This window comes from Martes martes (assembly GCF_963455335.1).
Source record: "Martes martes genome assembly, chromosome: 11".
Lineage (NCBI taxonomy): Eukaryota > Metazoa > Chordata > Mammalia > Carnivora > Mustelidae > Martes > Martes martes.
The window spans coordinates 61,575,903-61,599,428 of NC_137899.1; the positions used below are offsets into that span (position 1 = coordinate 61,575,903).

Sequence of the window (23,526 nt, forward strand, 5' to 3'; positions counted from 1 at the left end):
ATTTCATTTCTTTTGATGGCTGCATAGTATTCCATTGTGTATATATACTCTGTGGCCTTTATTTAATCAATAAAACATGGTGGAGGAACATGTATATCCTGGGCCCTTCCTGCTGGGCTAACACTTCATGTAGGGTCTGGAAACATCTCTGGGTAGAGCCCTCCTCGAGGAAACAATGCTCAGGTTTTATTTGTTGTTGGTTGATGGGAGCAGTGAATGAGGAAGGAAGTGGCAGGCACTTGAAGAATTCAGAGGGTGGTCAGGGACAAAATAGGTAGAGTTTTAGCTCTATTCATATTCATTAGCATTAGGGAATAATACAGTCTACTCAGAATCGTGAAACGGGAAATGATCACTCCGGCTGCCATCTAACAAGTGGACTATGGAAGAATAAGGATTGAACCAGGAGGCCAGTTAGGAGGCTGATGTAATATTCTGGGAGAGATGGCAGAGGCTGGAGCCAGGGGGTATTGGGGGGTGGTGGTGAGACGTGTGAGCTATGTTTTATAGACAAGCTTACTGGTATTTATTAATAGACAAGCTATAACGGCTGAGGGAAGGAAAAGAAGTAAGGATGACCCCTAAGGTTGGTTGGTTTGTTGTTGTTTTTGTTTTTGTTTTGTCCAGAGCAACTTCATGGATTGCTATGCATTGAATTGTGTGCCCCCAAAAGAAATGTTGAAGCGCTAACCCCCAGTACCTCAGACTGTGACCTTATTTGGAAATAATGTCTTTGTAGATGTCATCAGTTAAATCAGAATGAGGTCATAGCAGATGAGGTTGAGACTTTAAGGCAATGTAACTGGTGTTTAGCAAAGAAACACAGAAAGGAGAGTGCCAAGCAAAGCCAGAGAAGATGACCATGTGACACTCCAGAGACTGGAGTGGTGCATCTAACAGCCAGGAATCCCCAAGGATTATGGCAAACACCAGAAACAAGAAGAGTCAAGGAAGGATTCTCTGCTTCCTCTCCCCTCCTACAGGTTTCAGAGGGAACATGGCCCTGCCAACACACTGATTTTGGATCTCTATTTGAGATAATAAATTCTGATGTTTTAAGCCCTTCCCCACCACCCGGTTTGTGGTCCTTTTTATAGTAGCCCGAGGAACTAAGACATGGATAGTGGGACCAATATCCAACTGGAGTTTGGGAAAACTCTGGAAGGAGTCAGGATGGAGGGGGTAAAATTTGAACCATCAACAATCAAATGGGAAAGAGACGCTAAATTGATTTCTTATCGAGGTATGTTTAGCATTATTATAAGCCAGGATCTCTCATAGGACCCTTTGTGAAATATTAGCTCAGTAAGATATTAATGGATTTTTTAAAAGATTTTTTATTTATTTATTTGACAGAGAGAGAGAGATCACAAGTAGACAGAGCAGCAGGCAGAGAGAGGGGGAAGCAGGCTCCCCGCTGAGCAGAGCACCCCCGCCCCCAGGACCCTGAGATCATGACCTGAGCTAAAGGCAGAGGCTTTAGCCCACTGAGCCACCCACATGCCCCGAAATTAATGGATTTTAAAGGGACAAAAGTTTGGAAAAATTTGGGTTAAACAAACTTAAACGGGCTTCCTGCTTCAGGAACATCTCAGAGCCTTTCATTTGTTAATGGGCAACATGTGTTGTTTTTTATTTTAAGATTTTATTTATTTGACAGACAGAGATCACAAGTAGGCAGAGAGGCAGGCAAAGAGAGAGGAGGAAGCAGGCTCCCTGAGGAGCAGAGAGCCCGATGTGGGGCTCGATCCCAGGACCCTGGGATCATGACCTGAGCTGAAGGCAGAGGCTTTAACCCACTGAGCCACCCAGGCGCCCTGGGCAACATGTGTTTATCTGACTGTGACACTATTCTTAGAGAGATCCTGAATCCAGAGGTTTACATAAGACATACCCAGATGAGGACACTAAGTCCCAGGTTGAACAATTTCTCTAGTCCTGGGTTAATTTTCTCAAGCCCCCACTTAACTACTATAAACAGTAAAGCTGGAATTTAAAGCCAGATCTAGATGATTCTGAAGTCCATGTATTTTACAATATATCACTGTGTAAATGACATAACATAAGAAAATCTGCCTCCATCTAACTTTTGACAAAAACAGAATTCTGGGTAAACTGGATTATCCTGGCATTTGCAAAACCTACAGGTGCTAAAATTGCAAGTGATTTAAGGGCATGTTTATCTACAATGCAGTGAAAATCACATGTCCAGAGAATGCTTCATAATGGATTTCTAGTGTACGTCCTTCAGTTTTGAAAATGATTTTTTAGGGGTGGCTAAACCCTCAGTCCTTTAGGATTCACAGCAAAAGCACTATCTTCCAATGAGAAATTCTTTGTTTTTCTGATATAAATTAGCCCAATTCTTTTTAGACTCGGCCTCCTTTTTCCTATCTATTGTAACTAAATTCATCAAATAAAAAATTAAGATACATAGTGTGGCAAATACAAGGGTAAGACTGGGCACTATGGATGAGAATATTTTATATGAGGATGATTCTGGGAAATTCTGCAATGTCATCTTAACTATTACTCCCTGAGGTGACAAGAAACTCCTCCCTGATTCCAAAACAGAGATAATTTTTTTTTCTTTTTAAAATTTTTTTTTATTAAATTTTCAGCATAACAGTATTCATTGTTTTTTCACCACACCCAGTGCTCCATGCAATCTGTGCCCTCCCTAATACCCACCACCTGGTTCCCCCACCCTCCCACCACCCGCCCCTTCAAAACCCTCAGGTTGTTTTTCAGAGTCCATAGTCTCTCATGGTTCACCTCCCCTTCCAATTTCCCTCAATTCCCTTCTCCTCTCCATCTACCCTTGTCCTCTATATTATTTGTTATGCTCCACAAATAAGTGAAACCATATGATACTTGACTCTCTCTGTTTGACTTATTTCACTCAGCATAATCTCTTCCAGTCCTGTCCATGTTGCTACAAAAGTTGGGTATTCGTCCTTTCTGATGGAGGCATAATACTCCATAGTGTATATGGACCACATCTTCCTTATCCATTCATCCGTTGAAGGGCATCTTGGTTCTTTCCACAGTTTGGCGACCGTGGCCATTGCTGCTATAAACATTGGGGTACAGATGGCCCTTCTTTTCACTACATCTGTATCTTTGGGGTAAATACCCAGCAGTGCAATTGCAGGGTCATAGGGAAGCTCTATTTTTAATTTCCTGAGGAATCTCCACACTGTTCTCCAAAGTGGCTGCACCAGTTTGCATTCCCACCAACAGTGTAAGAGGGTTCCCCTTTCTCCACATCCTCTCCAACACACGTTGTTTCCTGTCTTGCTAATTTTGGCCATTCTAACTGGTGTAAGGTGGTATCTCAATGTGGTTTTGATTTGAATCTCCCTGATGGCTAGTGATGATGAACATTTTTTCATGTGTCTGGTAGCCATTTGTATGTCTTCATTGGAGAAGTGTCTGTTCATATCTTCTGCCCATTTTTTAATATGATTGTCTGTTTTGCGTGTGTTGAGTTTGAGGAGTTCTTTATAGATCCTGGATATCAACCTTTTGTCTGTACTGTCATTTGCAAATATCTTCTCCCATTCCGTGGGTGGCCTCTTTGTTTTGTTGACTATTTCTTTTGCTGTGCAGAAGCTTTTGATCTTGATGAAGTCCCAAAAGTTCATCTTTGCCTTTGTTTCCTTCGCCTTTGGAGACATATCTTGAAAGAAGTTGCTGTGGCTGATAACAGAGAGGTTACTGCCTATGTTCTCCTCGAGGATTCTGATGGATTCCTGTCTCACGTTGAGGTCTTTTATCCATTTCGAGTTTATCTTTGTGCACGGTGTAAGAGAATGGTCAAGTTTCATTCTTCTACATATAGCTGTCCAGTTTTCCCAGCACCATTTATTGAAGAGACTGTCTTTTTTCCACTGGATATTTTTTCCTGTTTTGTCGAAGATTATTTGACCATAGAGTTGAAGGTCCATATCTGGGCTCTCTACTCTGTTCCACTGGTCCATGTGTCTGTTTTTATGCCAGTACCATGCTGTCTTGGTGATCACAGCTTTGTAGTAAAGCTTGAAATCAGGTAACGTGATGCCACCAGTCTTATTTTTGTTTTTCAACATTTCCTTAGCAATTCGGGGTCTCTTCTGATTCCATACAAATTTTAGGATTATTTGCTCCAGCTCTTTGAAAAATACTGGTGGAATTTTGATCGGAATGGCATTAAAAGTATAGATTGCTCTGGGCAGTATAGACATTTTAACGATGTTGATTCTTCCGATCCAAGAGCATGGAATGGTCTTCCATCTTTTTGTGTCTTCTTCAATTTCTTTTAGGAGTGTTCTATAGTTCCTCGAGTACAGATCTTTAACCTCTTTGGTTAGGTTTATTCCGAGGTATCTTATGGTTCTTGGTGCTATAGTAAATGGAATCGATTCTCTAATTTGCCTTTCTGTATTTTCATTGTTAGTGTATAAGAAAGCCACTGATTTCTGGACATTGACTTTGTATCCTGCTACATTACTGAATTGCTGTATGAGTTCTAGTAGTTTGGGGGTGGAGTCTTTCGGGTTTTCCATATAAAGAATCACGTCATCTGTGAAGAGAGAGAGTTTGACTTCTTCCTTGCCAATTTGGATACCTTTTATTTCTCTTTGTTGTCTGATTGCTGTTGCTAGGACTTCTAATTCTATGTTGAACAAGAGTGGTGAGAGTGGGCATCCTTGTCGTGTTCCTGATCTCATCGGGAAGGCTGCAAGCTTTTTCCCATTGAGGATGATATTTGCTGTGGGTCTTTCATAGATAGATTTGATGAAGTTCAGGAATGTTCCCTCTATCCCTATACTTTGAAGCATTTTAATCAGGAACGGATGCTGGATTTTGTCAAAAGCTTTTTCTGCATCAATTGAGAGGATCATGTGGTTCTTCTCTCTTCTCTTATTGATTTGTTCTATCACATTGATTGATTTCCGAATGTTGAACCATCCTTGTAACCCAGGGATGAATCCCACCTGGTCATGGTGGATAATCTTTTTAATGTGCTGTTGGATCCTCAAAACAGAGATAATTTTAAGTATTACACATTACATACTATTATGTAATACTCCCTTAGTTGAGTCTAGTACTTTGCTTATCTCTTAACCACACATTGTCTCATCTGGTCTTCAGAGTAGTTAGTGGCTCTTCAGCAGGGGCCCATGTTGAAGGAGCAGAGCTGGGGCAGGCTCCAAGTTCACTAGACCATCCACTCAATTCAATAAACAGGCTGACCCTTTAACAATATGAAGGTCAGGAATGTGACCCCCTGTACAGCTGAAAAGTCAGACTCCCCCCACATTTAACGACTAATAACCTACTGTTGACTGGAAGCCTTCCAATAACATCAACAAGTAACATATTTTGTATGTCATATGAATTATACACTGTGTTCTTACAATAAAGGAAGCCGGAGAAAAGAAAAATATTATTATTTTTTAAGATTTTATTTATTTATTTGACAGAGATCACAAGTAGGCAGAGAGGCAGGCAGAGAGAGAGGAGGAAGCAGGCTCCCCGAGGAGCAGAGAGCCCGATGTGGGACTCCATCCCAGGACTCCAGGATCATGACCTGAGCCGAAGGCAAAGGCTTTAACCCACTGAGCCACCCAGCGCCCCAGAAATGAAAATATTATTAAGAAAATCATAAGGAAGAAAAAATACATTTACAGCACTATACTGCATTTATCAAAAAAAAAAAAAAATCTGCATGTACGTGGTCCCATGCAGCTCAAATTATGTATCTTCAGCTCCTACTATGTGCTAGACTCCAGTGTAGGCAGAGAGAACCAAACACACAAAGTGTCTGTCTTCATGAAGTTTACCCTGCAGTGGGAAAGAGCTTGATGAGAGCTATCAAGAAAATGAAAGCAGGGTAAAGGGGTTCAGAGTGATGGGTCGAGGAGTGATGTTATTTTACAACAGGACAGTCAGGGAGGGTCCCTCTGAGAAAGTGACATGGGAGCAGCTCTGAAGGAAATGAGAGACTTCCATTTGAATCCAGGGAGAGGAGAGCTCCTAGCTGGAAAACTGATCGCAAAGGCCCTATCACAGGAGGCAAAGAGAATGGAAACTAGTGTGGCTGGAGTCCAGCAAGTAAAGGGGAATGTGGTACTGAGTGGGGCCAGGTATCAGATCATTCTGGGTGTTGAAAGTCAACATGTGATTTGGAAAAATCCCTTCTCCCCAGCCCTGATGTTTCCATCCACAGTGAGGCTGGCTTCTGGCCACCCTGTTGCTCACTCCCAGAAGGCTGGGGCGAGAGGTAGAAAGGTTCATTTGATGGATAAACGTGGGCATGCTAGGCTCTGTATGGGGAGCAATGCTCTCCTCTCTTCACCCGGTCTGGGCCTATACATGGCTGGGGAAATCTGCCCAATGCTGGGCCTCAGTCGCCCAGCACTAAGAGTTTTAGCCCAGCCCAGCTTGTATCAGGAATACAGATAGCATTTCACTCTCCACTTGCCTTGATCCTTGTCTTCTCAATTTCTCCAGAAATCAGGGGAAGGAAAGGAGTTTGCTATTCCGGGGGGCTCCCTATTTTATTCTATTCTTCCAGTAGAATAGAACTTGGGGTTTATTCTAAGTGTAACAGGCTGGAATTTTTTCCCACTGCACCTCACTGTCTCTAGTATCCTGCAAACATTTCATCATATATGTAATTAGGAAAGGCATCCCTAACAGAATCAGCTTCACACATGTATTCAGAATTTGAAGTCCCATACGGTCTGACTTGCCCACACCAGCCCTGGAAAGCTATAAGAGTTGATCACAAGAAATGATCTTTAAAAATCTAACGGTCTCAGGGGCACCTGGATGGCTCTATCAGTTAAGTGTCTACCTCCAGCTCAGGTCATGATCCCAGGGTCCTGGGATGGAGCCCCGTGTCGGGCTCCTGGTCAGCGGGGAGCCAGCTTCTCCCTCCACCCCTCCCCACCACTTGTGCTCTTTCTCTCTCAAATAAATAAAGGAAATATTAAAAAAAAAAAAAACCAGACCATCCCAAATACCTTCGCGCAGATGATCAGAGGGCAACAAAGTCACGGACTACTTAGCAAGAACAAATAAATGTGGAACTGAAACCCCTCGTTAAGTATTTTAAAATCAAGTATGTGTAGTATCCAAGAGGAGCCCACAGACTTATTGATCTGATTCTTCTGCCATGGGATGGAAACATCGCCTACAATTACCTCTGTAGTTTCTGAAAGCAAAACAAAACAAAGCTAACAAAACAAACAATTTTCATCCTCTTCCTTGCTGCATTCTCACTTCTGTCCATACCATCTTGCCCCAATCATTAATGATCTCCAAATTCCCAAATTCAAAGGTCTTTGTCTTAATTGCCTTCTCTGACATGTTGACATTACCACTTTGGTAAATTTACCAATGCTTTGCCTTCTGTAATCTGTGCTTTCGTGGATCTTCTAGAATGTTTTCTTTCATGGCTACCTTTTCTCCTGCCTTCCCCTTAAAGGGTTTCCCAGGAGTCTAACCTTGGTCCACAGCTTATCTCTCTCCACACATTCTCTCCAGGGTGGTCCCATCACTCTAAGATGATCTTCCATGGGACACCACTCAAATAACCACTCTTCTCCGAACCTGCAGGCTCATCTATCCAGCTGCCTGATGAACACCTTCACCCCAAGCCCCATGGGTATGTTAAACTCAACTGGTCCACATGGAACCTAATCCTTTTGCTAAAACACAGTGAATTGAACACATTTGTTTATTTCTGTTCCCTCACAAAACCACGCTAATAAATCCCATGGCCAAAGAAAAAAGCAAATATGGCAGATCAAAATTTTGTTGTTACTGTTAGATGGAAAGTGAACAGGTAGTTTGCAGAGAATGAAAGCAGAATATCAATGAGAAACAAGCTCGTTCATGTCACAAAATCACAGACAGGCCAATGGTCAGTCCAGGACACTGCAGGAGGCAAGGGACAGCATGGCACCCAAACCAGAGGGACAGACGAGAGTCTGGAACACAGGGTAGAGCCCCAGAACCCTCCTGACCCTAGCAGAGGAACAGACTCCTTCTGCAGAAAATTTATTCTTTGAAAAATTAAGCCATTGAAACTCTAGACTTGAGAATATGAAATATAGGAAAAGTTGGGGAAGAAAGTCTACATACTGATTGCCTCTGGTTCCTCCAACACTCAGCTCTAAGAAAGCTGACAGCCCTCTCTGCCTCTATCTCTCACCCATGCAGGAGAATGAAGGAGTTTTCTCTGGAATACCTGAATCCACTGAAAGAAGAGTCCTATACAGACTTACTTGTCCTTGTGAATATTACTGGTGAAGTACCTTGGAACCCACCAAGCAACACTAGGGAGCCAGTGAACTGCTGGCAAATCCCTTCACGACAATGGAGCTTCCAACCAGCAACTTGGTTTCTCATACTGAATATAAAACTAGAGTCAAAGAAGTCCTGGACATTGGAAGAAAGCCTTTAATTTGGAAGAAAAAGCAAAAGAAATTACTTGAAAAAAAAATCAGAAGAAACAAAAATACAAGGTGTGGAATAATTCTTCAAAAACCATATATATATATATATATATATATGGTATATATACATATATACCAGATATATCTTTAGGGAGGTAAGAGAAGATATTACATTCATTTAACCACAGAATACTTCATTCTTAAAAGAAAATGAAGGACAAGAACTTGTTCCTGAAAACTAAAAATAAGGTGGGAGCAATTTTAAGATTTTGATAAAAGAGCGGGACAATAAAGACACATAAATCTCCTAGAAAATATAACTAAAAGAAAAAAGGGCTTAAAAATAGATAGAAAAAAGATAAGATAATTAAGAGATTGGTTCTGGAGACCAACATCCAACTAACGGGGGTTCTAGAAAGAGAAGAGAGGTACAATGCAAGGGAGGAAATTATCAAAGCGATAATACAAAAACATTTAGCAGAGGTATAGACATAACTTCCAGATTTAAAGGGACCACCAAGTTCCCAGATCAAGGAATGAAATGACAAAGAAGAGTTTCCAGAAATAAAGAGACTGTCATTAACTTTCCAGAGAGAGAAAGAGAGATATCACAAAAGAGTATCAAGAACCAAGATGACATTAAACTTTTCAATAGCAGCTAAGAGATGCTGGGAAAACATGCCTTCAAAATACTAAGAGGAAAATAATTTTCAAATTAGAATTATGTGCTCAGCCGAACTTTCAAACAAGTGTGAGGATAAATTAAGGGAACCTTGTAAGGTTTCTAACAAACTAATTCTTACACTACACGACTCAGGAAGCTACTGGTAGATATTTTCCACCAAAACAATGATGAAAACCAAGAAAGGGAAAGACAGAAATTTCATGACTAGGGAAACTAATGCAAAAGAGGAATCCAAGATGACAGTGCCTGGAGAGCCACCAGTGTGGGTCGGAGCAGTAAGACAGAGCAAAGATCCTCAAGAAAATAAAAAATACGCCTACCACACAGGTTTTTGTAAAAATTCGTATCTGTAAGGATAGTACAGTTCTGTTCACAGCTTTGGAAGAAGTCCTGATAATGGCAAAGAAAACGAAGCAATCCAAAAAGAGAAAGTTATTCTCTCAATGGAGAATATAAAACTGTACAGGAAGGCAATGCAGAGTATACTACTCGGTTCAGCAGTGAGTCATACTTGCATAATAAAGTAAGCATCAGACACTGATTTAGCAACAACCAGATATTCCACAGCCATTTGAATAGGATGGGGGGCAGGCAAGTTGGGGCATCAGGTAAGAGCGCTAAATTCCCACCTTGATTAATAGGAAGTCCATAGGAAATATCTCAAATTGAGAAAAACACACAACTCTTAAACCAGTAAGTCAAGAAATAGACTATGCAGATTACTTAGAAATTTGGAGTTAGATAACAGAAGAAACAGACAAGAGTCAGAGAAAACCTTACGGATAAGGTGGGGAGTGATGGTGAAGATGACTAAAATTTTTTATGATGAGAAGTGTAATAGGATTTGGACTTTTCACCTACATATGTGAATTATGTTGACAAAAATCAAAAGTAATCAAGAAGAACCCAAGCACCCAACTTAGTATCTTCTTCCCTAAACATGTTCCTACTTCTCTAATTTCTGTCTTTGTTAGAAATATTCTCAAATATTCTCAATTCTCAAATTGCCTATATTTTAACCATATCTCTCAGTTAAGCTGAGAATCTGAACAAATGATGGGAATTTGGGGCGCCTGGGTGGCTCAGGGTTAAAGCCTCTGCCTTCGGCTCGGGTCATGATCTCAGGGTCCTGGGATCGAGCCCCACATTGGGCTCTCTGCTCAGCAGGGAGCCTGCCTCCTCCTCTCTCTCTGCCTGCCTTTCTGCCTACTTGTGGTCTCTGTCTGTCAAATAAATAAATAAATAAATAAATACATATCTTAAAAAAAAAAAAAAAAGGTGGGAATTTTTAAAAAGAAAACCACAAGCCGAAAATGATATCACTTAGGCCAAGTCCCCAAAATAGGGCTTAATGCATAGTCTAACTGCAGGTTCAACCTTTCCCAGAAATATAGTCTTCATTAGTCAGTCAGGAATTTTCTGATGGGTACCAATGAGTCTGCCACAGGGGTCCCTCCACCCTCCCCCTGGGAAGATGAGATCATCTGCATGATAAGACCCTTTGCTTTTTCCCCTAAGAGAAAGATGAACAATCATTTTCTTTTACTAATAACTTTCTTGTTCCACCCTCCTATAAAAACCTTCCTTTTTTTTTTTTTTTATGGAGCCTCAGAGATTCCCCTCTACTTGCTAGATGGAACGCTGATCCAATTCAGAAATAACTTGATAATCACCAGTTAGATCTTTAAAAATTAAAAAAAAAATTAAAAGTGGGAAAGAAAAGGAAAGGAGAAATAGTCTCAAACACCGAAGCTAGAAACCCTGGATTCTTTCTTGATTTATCTCTCTCCTTGCGGCCTTTCCACTGCCAATCAATCACCAACTGAATCTCTTAGTTGTCTTTCAAATTTGCCCTCTCCTCCTTAGCACTACTCCCAAGTCCTAATCCAGGTCCTTATCATGACTTGCTTGGACCACTGCAAATCTCTAAGCCATTCATGACCCTGACCTTAACTCCTAGTTGGATGAATTTCCCCACACTCTTCATTTGCTGTTGCCTTTCCTATTTTCTTGGGCCAGGGGTTTTAGACCTTTTCAAACTCTGTTGCATGGCAACAGATAACCAATACACAGGCAAGATATCAGCATAAAGTAGGAAGTGGATAAAAGGCAGGATGGAGCGGGAGAAGTTAATAGATGGCAGACTGCAGAGAGCCTGGAAGCTGTTCAGAACATTTATCCTCTAGTGAAGAAACTACTGAGGGCTCTGTATTTTGTAAAGAATATTATGGCCATAGTGTGAGGTTGGATTTAAATGAAAAGAGAGAAAGCACAGACACCAGTTAATAGAGTTTATAGTAACACAGAACGAAGACGAGGGAGCCTAAACCAGGTAAAGGCAATAGTAAAGGTGTGGACAGGGCAGACTTCAAAAATAATTTGAAGGTAAAATTAGCAGGACCTTGTGAATGATGAGATATTATACGCTGAAATAGAACAGAACCTAGGATGATTCCCAGATCTGACTTACATGGCTGGGGCAGATAGTGGTATCATTAACTAAGAACTCCCACTGATGTAGGAAAAGATGTTAGGGTTTGAAGCTGACAGCCAAGGAAGAATTCTTGAGACATCTTTGGTGCAAAAGGTGATTTTATTAAAGCACAGGTACAGGACATGTGGGCAGAAGGAGCTGCCCCGGGGTCATGAAGAGTGACCCATTATATATTTTCAAGTTGGGAGGGGATAAGGGATAATAAAAATCTCTAATGAATTTTGGAAGCAAGGTTTCCAGGACCTTGGAGGGACTAGCTATTGTTGGGGAAAAGTCATTTATTATTGTCTAATAAAACCTGAGTCATGAGACCCTTCAGATGTGTATCGGTGGGTCATATGCTTGGGGGATGACTGCCAACATGTACCTTGGGGTGGGGGCAGGGGGGGCGATGGGATGGTAGAGATAAAGTAAGTTCCCAAAGGAATTCTTATATGTTAAAGTAGACTTACAGGATCCTGGGGGACTAAGATTGCCTTTTGTCCTTAGCAAAGTATTAACTCTGAGGCAGCTGAGTCCCTAGAGGAATGTCACTTTGCCTGTTTCAAGGACGTGTCAATAGACTATAGATGACAGCAAATTTAATAATTTTTCTTCTGCCTTTATTTCCCACATCACCACTACTCGATTTCGCCATGCTTTTAACTAGCATTAGTGCATTAATGGGTATGCGTGTGTGTATGTATGAGCACGCACATGCACTCGAGTATATGAAGGGAGGAGTAAAGAAATCTGAGAAAATGAAAATCAGCCTTTCTGGTAATCACATAGCAATGTTCCCAACAGAACAGTGACAACATTTCTACATGCCCAAGGCCACACTGCAACTGCCAAATGACTGACAATCCTTTGTTCTGGGCAGTTCCTGCTTTCTTAGCGATGTGTTCCCAGTCCTACTTTGTTGCTCCCACCTCCTGAACCGAGACTGCTGTGATAGTTGCTGAACTGCCTTGAACAGCATATCCCCCCACCCCCACTTCCCTGATCCCTCCTTTGCCTCACTCAGCACAAGGCCAAACCTTTCAGAGGTCTTGTCCTATGTCCCCAGTCCCTTGGGTATATGTCCTCCTTTGCTGCAGGTAAGTGAATAAAATTAATTTTGCATCATTATAAATAAAGAGAAGTTAGAGGGACCACAAAATTGAGAGAGAAGAGAAAATAAAGGTAAACTTAGAGGGCAGCTGAGGGCTCTATATATTATTCTGTGACAAGAAAGCAAGACTCTGCCACAATTTCTGAAGGTACAACATTGATTATGAAAATTTTCAAATTTTCAAATTTGTCAGAAAAGGTGAAACACTTTTACAGTGTATACCCCTACTGAAATTCTATTATCATTCAACTGGTATTGATTTAGCGCCTACTCTCTGCCTGCAGCTATGCCTACCTGTAAAGATATAAAAGGCAGAGTGAAATTAGGGAACAAGGAAGAGTTTGATTTGGCTGGAGCACTGTTCTTGGGGGGGTCATGTGACTTTGGTCTGTGCAGTTATGTTGGAATCACATGGAGGACACTGCAGTTCATGGCAGAAGTTTATACTTTGGAGGGGGGGCAAGATGGCGTAAGAGCAGGGACTCTATTTCAACCGCTCTCCTGAATTGAGCTGGAGATCTACCAAAGCACTCTGAACACCCATGAACTCTGCCTGAGATACAAGATTATACATGTCTGGATCTCTACGGGGGCAGAGTATCATCAGCTGAGAGGTACAAAAAACGGAAGTGGGAGTGTGCAGACAGGGAGGATAAACAGAAGGGTATTTGGGAGCCACCAGATGCCAACCATTGGAAAGTAATACCCCAATGTAAGTGCTCTGCGCTTGGACACCAGCAATAGCTTGGAGACTGGTGGCTGCGAGACAGGAAGGGACTGATAACAGCACTCAAACAGAACAAGGGGCTTAAGGGACAATTGCTGGGACCAGGCGGCTGCAGGCACAGACCTAAGCCGATGGTCCCGGAGCTGGCTGAAGCCAATGGCCCCCTGCGCCTGAGAGGACCAGGCTTGCACTGGTGCCCATGGTCCTGGGAACGGCAGCCACTGGGGTCAGGCTTGCCTGGACCTGTACTGCTTGGGGATTTGGTGGCACAAAGGTACAGAAACAAGCGAGGGTCTCAGCTGACCACTGAGAGGGTCGCTGGGGTCACAAACAGCCTGTGGGAGGCTGTGCTGTTCAATGGAGCTTGAAGGGGGGAGTCTGTGTTCTGGAAGATTCAGAGAAGAGTGGTCCATGACTTCTCTCTGAGGCAGAGGTCTGGGTGCAGACAGTTTAGTTTGCTCTGACCCTCCAAAGAGGGGAGAAAAGCTGCCAGAGAACAAAAGCCTCCAGAGAACAAAAGCCCAAAAACCAGTTCCCGCAGAGCCCAGCCCCTTGATAGAAGGCAGGCAACTCCGCCCAAGCAGGATCAACTGAAAAACAACGTGGCAGGCCCCTCCCCCAGAAGACAAGCCAAAAGAACAGAGGACAACAACCCCAGGGTCCCCATAAAACTGCAAAACCCCAACACCAGGGGGAAAACAGTATATTAAGCTCCTGGTGCTGCCTCACAGCCTGTATATTTCTTGGATACTTTTTTCTCTCTCTTTTAAAAAAATCTTTCTCATGATTCTTGTTGTTGTTTTTTTTTTTAACCTACTTATCATTTCAACCAGATATTTAACACAACACATTTCATAGTAACTTTTTCATACATACACTTTTTTTTCCTTTTCTTTATATATGTAGATATACGCTTCAATGTAGTCCTTTTTCCCCTACTCAATACTACCTTTGTATATATACCAGTTTTAATTTCCCTTTATCTCTGGAAAGTTGAGTTCTCAAACAAAGACAACAAGATACACCCAGGAAGGACTGAAATACCCTTCCTCACCCACATGGAGGGACTATAACCACCTTCCCGCCACCTCCCCACCCTACTTTTAAATTTTATTTATTTTTTCTTTTTTGGTTGGTGTTTTTGTTTTTGTACTTTATAAATTTTACTCTTGGGACTCATTTTGGCTGTGGTGTTTTTTTTTTTTTTCTTTTTGGTGGTGACTTCTGATTGCTCTGAAACTTCCCAGGGCACACCTTGCCTGAATAGTGGTTACTATTTTTGGCTGTACATTCCCTCAACCACAACTTAACAGAATGACAAGGAGGAGGAATTCCCAACAAAGAAAAGACCTAGAGACAATGGCCTCTCCAGCAGTTCTAATGGATACGGATATAAGCAAGATGTCAGAAATAGACTTCAGAGTAGCAGTTATGAAGACAATAGTCAGGCTGGGGAAAATGATTAATGGCAACATAGATTCGTTAAGAGCAGAAGTGAAAGCAGATTTGGCAGAGCTTAAAAATGCTATCAATGAGACACAATCTAATCTAGATACTTCTTAACAGTTAGGGGAAATGAGTCAGAAGAATGATTGTTGGTCTTGAAGAAAAACTGATAGAAAAGAAGAAGCAGGGGGAGGCCTGGAACAAACAGCTTAAAATCCATGAAAACAGAATTAGAGAAATAAATGATGCCATGAAACATTCCAACGTCAGAATTACTGGGATCCCTGAGGAGGTGGGGAGATAGAGAGAGAGAGAGGACTAGAAGATATATTTGACCAAATTGTAGACAAGAACTTCCCCAATCTGGGGAATGAAACAAGCAATTGTGTCCTAAAGGCAGAGAGGACACCCCCCAAGATCAATGAGGGCATATCAACGCCCAGGCATGTAATAGTAAAATTCGCAAATCTTAGAACCAAGGAAACCATTTTAAGGGCAGTTGGGGGAAGATATTCCTTATGTACAGAGAAAGGACCATCAGAATAATGTCAGACCTGTCCACAGAGATGTGGCAAGACAGAAAGGGCTGGCAAATCATATTTAGGGCACTAAATAAGAAGAATATGCAGCCAAGAATTCTTTATCAAGCAAGACTGTCATTCAGAATAGATGGAGAGGTGAGAAGCTTCCAGGACTGGCAGAGTAAAAGAATATGTGACCAGTAAGCCAGCCCTGCAAGAAATATTAAGGAGAGGCTTCCAGGACTGGCAGAGACTAAAAGAATATGTGACTAGTAAGCCAGCCCTGCAAGAAATATTTAGGGGGGTTCTATAAAAGGAGAAAGACCCCAAGAGTGATACAGAACAGAGATGTACAGAGATAATCCATAGAAACAAAGACTTCACAGGCAACATGATGACAATAAAATCTTATCTATCAGTAATCACTCTCAACATGAACGGCCTAAATGCTCCCATAAAACGGCACAGGGTTGCAGACTGGATAAAAAGACAGGACCCACCAAATGCTGTCAACAAGAGACTCATTTTGAACCTAAAGATACATCCAGACTGAAAATGAAGGGATGGAGAACAATCTTTCCTGCCAACAGACCTCAAAATAAAGCTGGGGCAGGAATTCTCATATCAGATAAATTAGATATTAAGCTAAAGACTGTAGTCAGGTACAGAAGGACACTGTATCATTCTTAAAGGGTCTATCCAACAAGAAGATCTAACAGTTGTAAATATCTATGCTCCCAACATGGGAGCAGCCAACTACAAAAACCAACTGTTGATCAAAATAAAGAGACATATTGATAATAATACATTAATTGTAGGAGACCTTAACACTCCACTCTCAGCAATAAACAGATCAACTAAGCAGAAAATCAACAAAGAAACAAGAGCTTTGAATAACACACAGACCAGATGGACCTCATAGATATATACAGAGCATTCCACCCTAAAACAACAGAATACACATTCTTCTCAAGTGTCATGGAAACTTTCTCCAGAATAGACCACATACTGGATCACAAATCAGGTCTCAACTGATACCAAAAGACTGAGATTATGCCCTGCATATTCTCTGACCACAATGCTTTGAAACTGGGACTCAATCATAAGAAAAAGTTTGGAAGAAATGCAAACATTTGGAAGCTAAAAACTATCCCACTCAAGAATGTTTGGGTCAATCAGGAAATCAAAGAAGAACTTAGTTAATTCATGGAAACCAATGAGAATGAAGACATACTGATCCAAAACCTAAGGGATATAGCAAAGGCAGTCCTAAGGGGGAAATATCTAGCCAGCCAAGCCTCACTCAAAAAGAAAAAAGAAAGAAAAAAAGAAAATCCCAAATACACAAACTGTCTTTACACCTTAAAGATCTGGAGAATCAACAACAAATTAAGCCTAACCCATGCATGAGGAGGGAAATAATTAAGATTAGAGCAGAGATCAATGAATTAGAAACCAGAAATAGAGCAGAACACATTAACAAAACTAGAAACTGGTTCTTTGAAAGATAAGATCAATAAACCAGGGCCAGACTTATCCAAAAGAAAAGAGAAAGGACCCAAATTAATAAAATTATGAATGCAAGGGGAGAGATGATGACTAACACCAAGGAAATAAATACAATTATCAGAAATTATTATCAACAGCTATATGACAATAAATTAAGCAACCTGGAAGAAATAGGTGCATTCTTGGAAACCTATGAACTTCCAAGACTGAAATAGGAAGAAATTGACAACCTGAATAACAAGATTGAAGCAATGATCAAGAACCTCCCAAAAAACAAGAGTCCAGGGCCTGATGGATTCCCTGGGGAATCCTACCAAACATTCAGAGAAGAAATAATACCCATTCTCCTGAAGCTGTTTCAAAAAATAGAAACAGAAGAAAAACTTCCAGACTCTTTCTATGAGGCCAGCATTACCTTGATCCCAAAACCAGGCAAAGAACCTATCAAAACCAAGAATTTCAGATCAATATCCCTGATGAATACAGATGTCAAAATTCTCAACAAGATTCTAGCTAACAGGATCCAACAGTACATTAAAAGGATTATACATCAGGACCAGGTGGGATTTATCCCTGGGATGCAAGGGTGGTTCAACATTCGCAAATCGATCAATGTGATAGAACACGTAAATAAGGGAAGAGACAAGAACCACATGGTCCTCTCAACTGATGCAGAAAAAGCATTTACAAAATACAGCATCCTTTTCTGATTAAACCTCTTCAGAACATAGGGATAGAAGGAACATTTCTCAACTTCAAAAAATCCATCTATGAAAAACCCACAGCAGATATCACTCTCAATGGAGAAAAGCTGAGAGCCTTCCCACTGAGATCAGGAACATGACAAAGATTTCCACTCTCATCACTACTGTTCAACATAGTACTAGAAGTCCTAGCAACAGCAATCAGACAGCAAAAAGAAATAAAATGTATTCAAATTGGCAAAGAAGAATTCAAACTCACTCTCTTTGCAGGTGACATGCTAACCCAAGTCTCCATTCCCAAATTACTAGAACTCATACAGCAATTCAGTAATGTGGCAGGATAAAAAATCAATGCGCAGAATCAGTTGCTTTCTTATACACTAACAATGAAACTGTGCAAAGAGAAATTAAAGAATTGATTCCATTTACAACAGCACCAAAACCCATAAGATACCTTGGAATAAACCTAACCAAAGAGGTAAAGGATCTGTACTTCAGGAACTACAAAACACTCATGAAAGAAATTGAAGAATTTCAATTGGAAAGGATTGGAAGAATAAACATTGTTAAAATGTCTATATTGCCCAGAGCAATCTATACTTTCAATGCCATCCCAGTCAAATTACCAATGGCATTTTTCAAAATGCTGGAACAAACAATCTTAAAATTTGTATGAACCAGAAAAGACCCTGAATCACCAAAGATATGTTGAAAAAGAAAAACAAATCTGGGGGCATCACGTTGCTTGATTTCGAGGTATATTACAAAGCTATGATCACAAGACAGCATGATACTGGCACAAAAACAGACACATAGACCAATGAGACAGAATAGAGAGCCCAGATATGGACCCTCAACTCTATGGTCAACTAATCTTCGACAAAGCAGGAAAAAGTATCCAATGGAAAAAAGACAGTCTCTGGAATGAATGGTGCTGGGAAAATTGGACAGCTATGTACAGAAGAATGAAACTGGACCATTCTCTTACACCATACACAAAGATAAACTCTAAATGGATGAAAGAACACAATGTGAGATAGGAATCCATCAAAATCCTAGAGGAGAACATAGGCAATAACCTCTTCGACACCAGCCACAGCAACTTCTTTCAAGACATGTCTCCAAAGGCAAGGGAAACAAAAGTGAAAATGAACTTTTGGGACTTTATCAACATAAAAAGCTTCTGCTCAGCAAAGGAAACAGTCAACAAAACAAAGAGGCAACCCACGGAATGGGAGAAGAGATTCACAAATGACACTACAGACAAAGGGCTGATATCTAAGATCTATAAAGAACTTCTCAAACACAACACCCAAAAAACAGATAATCAAGTCAAAAAATGGACAGAAGACATGAGCAGACACTTCTCCAAAAAAGACATACAAATGACTAACAGACACATGAAAAAGTGTTCATCATCATGAGCAATGAGATTCAAATCAAAACCACATTGAGATACCACCTTACACCATTAGAATGGCAAAAGTCAACAAGGCAAGAAACAACACACGTTGGAGAAGTTTGGGAGAAAGGGGAACACTCTTACCCTATTGGTGAGAATGCAAATTGGTGCAACCACTTTGGAAAACTGTGGAGGTTCCTCAAAAAATTAAAACTAGAGCTACACTGTGACCCAGCAATTTCACTACTGGATATTTACCCCAAAGGTACAGATATAATGAAAAGAAGGGCCATATGCACTCCAATGTTCACAGCAGCAATGTCCACAATAGCCAAACTATAGTGAGAGCTGAGATGCCCTTTAACAGACAAATGGATAAAGAAGATGTAGTCCATATACACAATAGAATCTTACTCAGCCATCAGAAAGGATGAATACCCAACTTCTGCATCAACATGAATGGGACTGGAGGAGATTATGCTGAGTGAAGTAAGTCAAACAGAGAAAGTCAATTATCATATGGTTTCACTTATTTGCAGAACATAAGTAATAGCACAAAGGACATTAGGAGAAGGAAGGGAAGAAAGAAGCGGGAGAAATTGAAGTGGGAGACGAACCATGAAAGACTATGGACTCCATGAAACAAACTGAGCGTTTTAGAAGGGAGAGGGGTGGGGGGATCAGTGAGCCATCAGTAGTGGATATTAAGGACAGCACGTATTGAATGGAACACTGGGTATTATATGGTAACAATGAATCATGGAACACTACATCAAAAACTAATGCTGTACTGTACGGTGACTAAAATAAGACAATAAAAAAAAGAAAAAGAAACAGAATCCAGGCCAAAGAAAGAAAGAAAGAAAGAAAGAAAGTTTATACTTCATTCTGGTTGCAGTCAGGAGGCACTGAAGGCATTTAAGGAGAGGAGTGTCTTGTGCTTTAGAAAGCTCATTCCAGCATAAGTGTTAGGCTAGAGTGGAGAGGATCTGACATCTGAGAGCTAAGTTGGGAGACTTTGCAAATGATCTGGGACAAAGTAAAGTTTGAACTGTGAACAGAACAGATTGCAGAGAAAGAAAAAGGAGACTCGATATCTTGGGAGCTGGGTTACCTACTCCCCCAAAGAACCATATAGTTACACCAAGATATGTCTAGTGGTCTTTCTGAAAGATAAGTAATGGGATATGGTGCCCCAAACGAGAAAGAAGGGAGGGCTAGCCCCGGATGCCTACATAAATATTTTGACCTGTAAATAACCCTAACAGTTTAAAATGAACCACTAATTAGAATCAGAATATGTAGAAAAGGTTAAGTAAGTCCCAAGGATTTGGAAAGATAAGATGCTAAGAATTTGCTCTATCAGGCCAACTGATCAAAGGACCTAAAGTTATCCCCTCCCCTCCCCATCTAACTTCCCAGGTTCTGGTTTAAAGCAATAAAAGAAAAACATATGGTATCATGTACAAGGCTATTCCTGTAATATCTCCGAGGGAGAGAAATGTCAATACTGTAGTTTCAGTTCATTTATGCTTAGTAGTTGGGTTTTATGATGAAAGTACCTGATCACTGTGCTGCGAACCGAGTCCATTGCTGCTTAAATCTCTGAACTTGCAAATATCAGAGTAACTTTAAACTCTGTTCCTATTTTTGGCCAAGGTACAGTTCTTAGCATTCTGTCCAGCTTACCCTCTCCCAAATCTATGTAGATATTCATGAGTCATTCTTCAAAAGGTACCTTTCAAATTATGAGAAACTTACCTATTTCCATTCTTTTAAATGTTCTTAGTTCAGCCCACGAAAACCCCACAGAGTTAAACGCCTGGGAATGCTAACCTGAAATAATCCCATTTGCTCTTTAAAATGAACTATACTCCTTATTAATGGGTCATTACCTATTTACCTCGGGAATTTCAGTGCTAATAAATGGGTATCTGATGTTATCTGAGACAGTAATTAAGCTCTTCTCGATCTTACTTCAGTGAATACCAATATTGTAGTCAACACTCAGTCTTTCCTCTGACACATCATATGCTTTCTAAAACAAAAACAAAGTCATCAACAAAATACAGTCATGCCGTTTCCTTCTTGTTTTTATTTTCTCAAGGGGTGTGAACTGCCAAGTCCTGTGGACTTGCTTAACATTCTTCTAAGTTACTTAAATCACCTGTCAGTCAAAACCCATTTATTTCTCAGGCTCTAAAATCAGTCTAGAAGAACCCCATTATAAACTGGCTTATAAGCTAGAGTCATATATTTTGTGAGACCACTTATGCCCTTCCAAAAAACCCAACTCCCTCCCCCCACCAAAAAAAAGAATGAAACAGCTTCTTGCTGAGAACACTTGCATTACATTATAAAGAGTTACCACTGGACTTAGAGTGGCCTGGAGCACAAATCTAGAAAGCCCAATCGTCCTAAGGATCTTGAGAACTGTACAGACTCTCATACTCCATCAAAGCCAGTGTGATCTACTTTTTCCAAAAATGTAAAAATTCCTGTTTTGAACAACTTTCTTAAGAGCTACAGTTCAGGTTAGCAAAATTCATCCTAATTGGATTTTTTTTTCTTCCTTCCATCTCTGTTTTTACTCATCTCACACCAAAAACAGTAAAAAGTTAGTTGTCCACTTAAGAGGAGGAGAAAAAAAAAATAAGTGTCTTTAAAATAGGGAGACTGGGGCTTAGCAAACCTAAAAAAATTTGCTCAAAGTCACCAACTAGCAAAATGCATCGCTGGGATTTGAATCCATAAATACACCAAAGCCTATTTTTTCCCGTGAGACCAAGGTGTCCTAAAAGGTACTGGGTGCTTCCATTTGTCTCTAAGGATCCCACTGGCCCCTAGGAACTTTCCTGTAAGGGCTGAATCCGCCTGGCAGGGAGCTGCTTCCAGCTATCCTGTGCCCCCGTTTCCCCCAGTCCTATATTCCAGGTCTCTCTTCTGTGCTTGCTTTCTCTCTATCAGGACAATTCTTCTTCCGTGGGGTGCTCAACTCGAAGGCATTTCCCGCTTCCCCTTTTCCACAGCACCCACAAAATCAAAACATCCCAAAGACGTGTTGAGGGAGGCAGAGGATGTGTCCCCACCTTGCATCAAGAGTAAAGGGGTACCCCAAGGCTTCGCGCACCCCGGGGAAAACCCTGAACCAAGAGGTTTCCTGGCGTGCAATAAGCCCCGGTGCGACTGGGAGCCTTCGGGAACGTTCCCCGGGCCGGGCGCACCTAGAGCCTAGCGCCAAGCCTACCCGGTTCCCAACCAAGCGCTAGCTCCCTCCTTGTGCACACGGCGCCGCAGACACCCGCCCGGCGCTCCCGGCGTCCCGGCACAACCGCGAGGCAGGATCCCGCGCCGCGTCGCACTCACCCGAGCCCGCGGGTCCGCGCAGCCGTGGCGCAGGCGGCGAGAAGTGCGGCAGCCCGGCCCCTCGCGACTACCCTGTCCGACGCCGGCTTCTAAGCGCGCCTCTCCGCGGCCCACGTGACCTAGACCTTTGGAGCCAGAGGTAGGTCCCCACCTCCCGTCCCCGAGACCCGGCCGCGCGCAGGCAGCCTCCAACCTGGAAGAAGCAGGCACCCCAGAGGGGAATAGTGAAAAATAAAGGGAGAAAGGTCGGCTGCGGGCGCAGCTCTGGTGGGTTTGTTCCTTTGCGTGTTTTGATTTTCCCTCCCTCTTTTTTAAAGCTGCTATCAGAATTTAAATATTGTATTTAAAAATCTTTCCCCCCCGCGGGTGTTTGCAATCCTTGTGCTCGCAACCCGGGTGTTTGCATCTGGAAACCGAGTGGTGTTTTTCCTGCCACTGTTTAGAAAGTCCACTTGTATTCATCCCAAGTGCCCATTCCAGTCTACTGATCCTGAGAGCTCACCAAGGGCCAGCCCTGAGCCAGGTGCTTTCTCTGCAGGAGGGACTGGGAACCTTATCCCAACCTGATAGGTTCTGTGCTAAGATTATCCCCATTCTGTAGGCGGGCAACTGAGACTTAGGTTAAGTGTCACATCTCTTTTAAATGACCTCAGTAGGTATTTTGAACTTCCCTCAGGTACTGGGCACTGAGCCAGACACTAGGGGCGGGGCGGTGGGGGGGGGAGGCATGGGGCTAAAAAGGTAAGGAGATTACAAGCGCAAAGTAGGACAAAATACAGGAATGTTGTCGTTACCACATCGGAATGTCCCCAAATGTCCTGTGGTTCAGAGATGGTTACTTAGAGCACCCCGGGCAGGCCACCTGGTTTGGAATTCTGGCTGTGCTACTTAGCTACTAGCTGTGATCCATTATTTTTAAAGATGATCAAACAAGACCACCCTGCTCCTTTGTCAGGTGACTTGGCTGCTCTTCCCATCAAGAGGTAGAGTCTGTTTTCCGTGGTCCCATTAACTCATTAACTGTGACCTTGTGACTAATTTTGGCTGTTAGAATGTGGGCAAATGCTGGTTGCATCCCAGAAATCAAAACGCCTTGCAGCTTCTGTTTCGAGGCTGCTGCCTTGTGACC

The 23,526-nt window shown here is 41.8% G+C and overlaps 1 protein-coding gene across 1 annotated transcript in view; it reads right to left on the reverse strand.

Annotated features, from left to right (window-relative positions):
* Nucleotides 1–22,488, reverse strand: part of CPVL (carboxypeptidase vitellogenic like) — a 133,253-nt gene extending 110,765 nt beyond the window's left edge. The window contains exon 1 of the mRNA XM_080818862.1: nucleotides 22,398–22,488. The gene's annotated coding sequence lies outside the window, so the exon portion shown is untranslated. The remainder of the gene's footprint in view (nucleotides 1–22,397) is intronic.
* Between the last annotated feature and the right edge of the window lie 1,038 nt (nucleotides 22,489–23,526).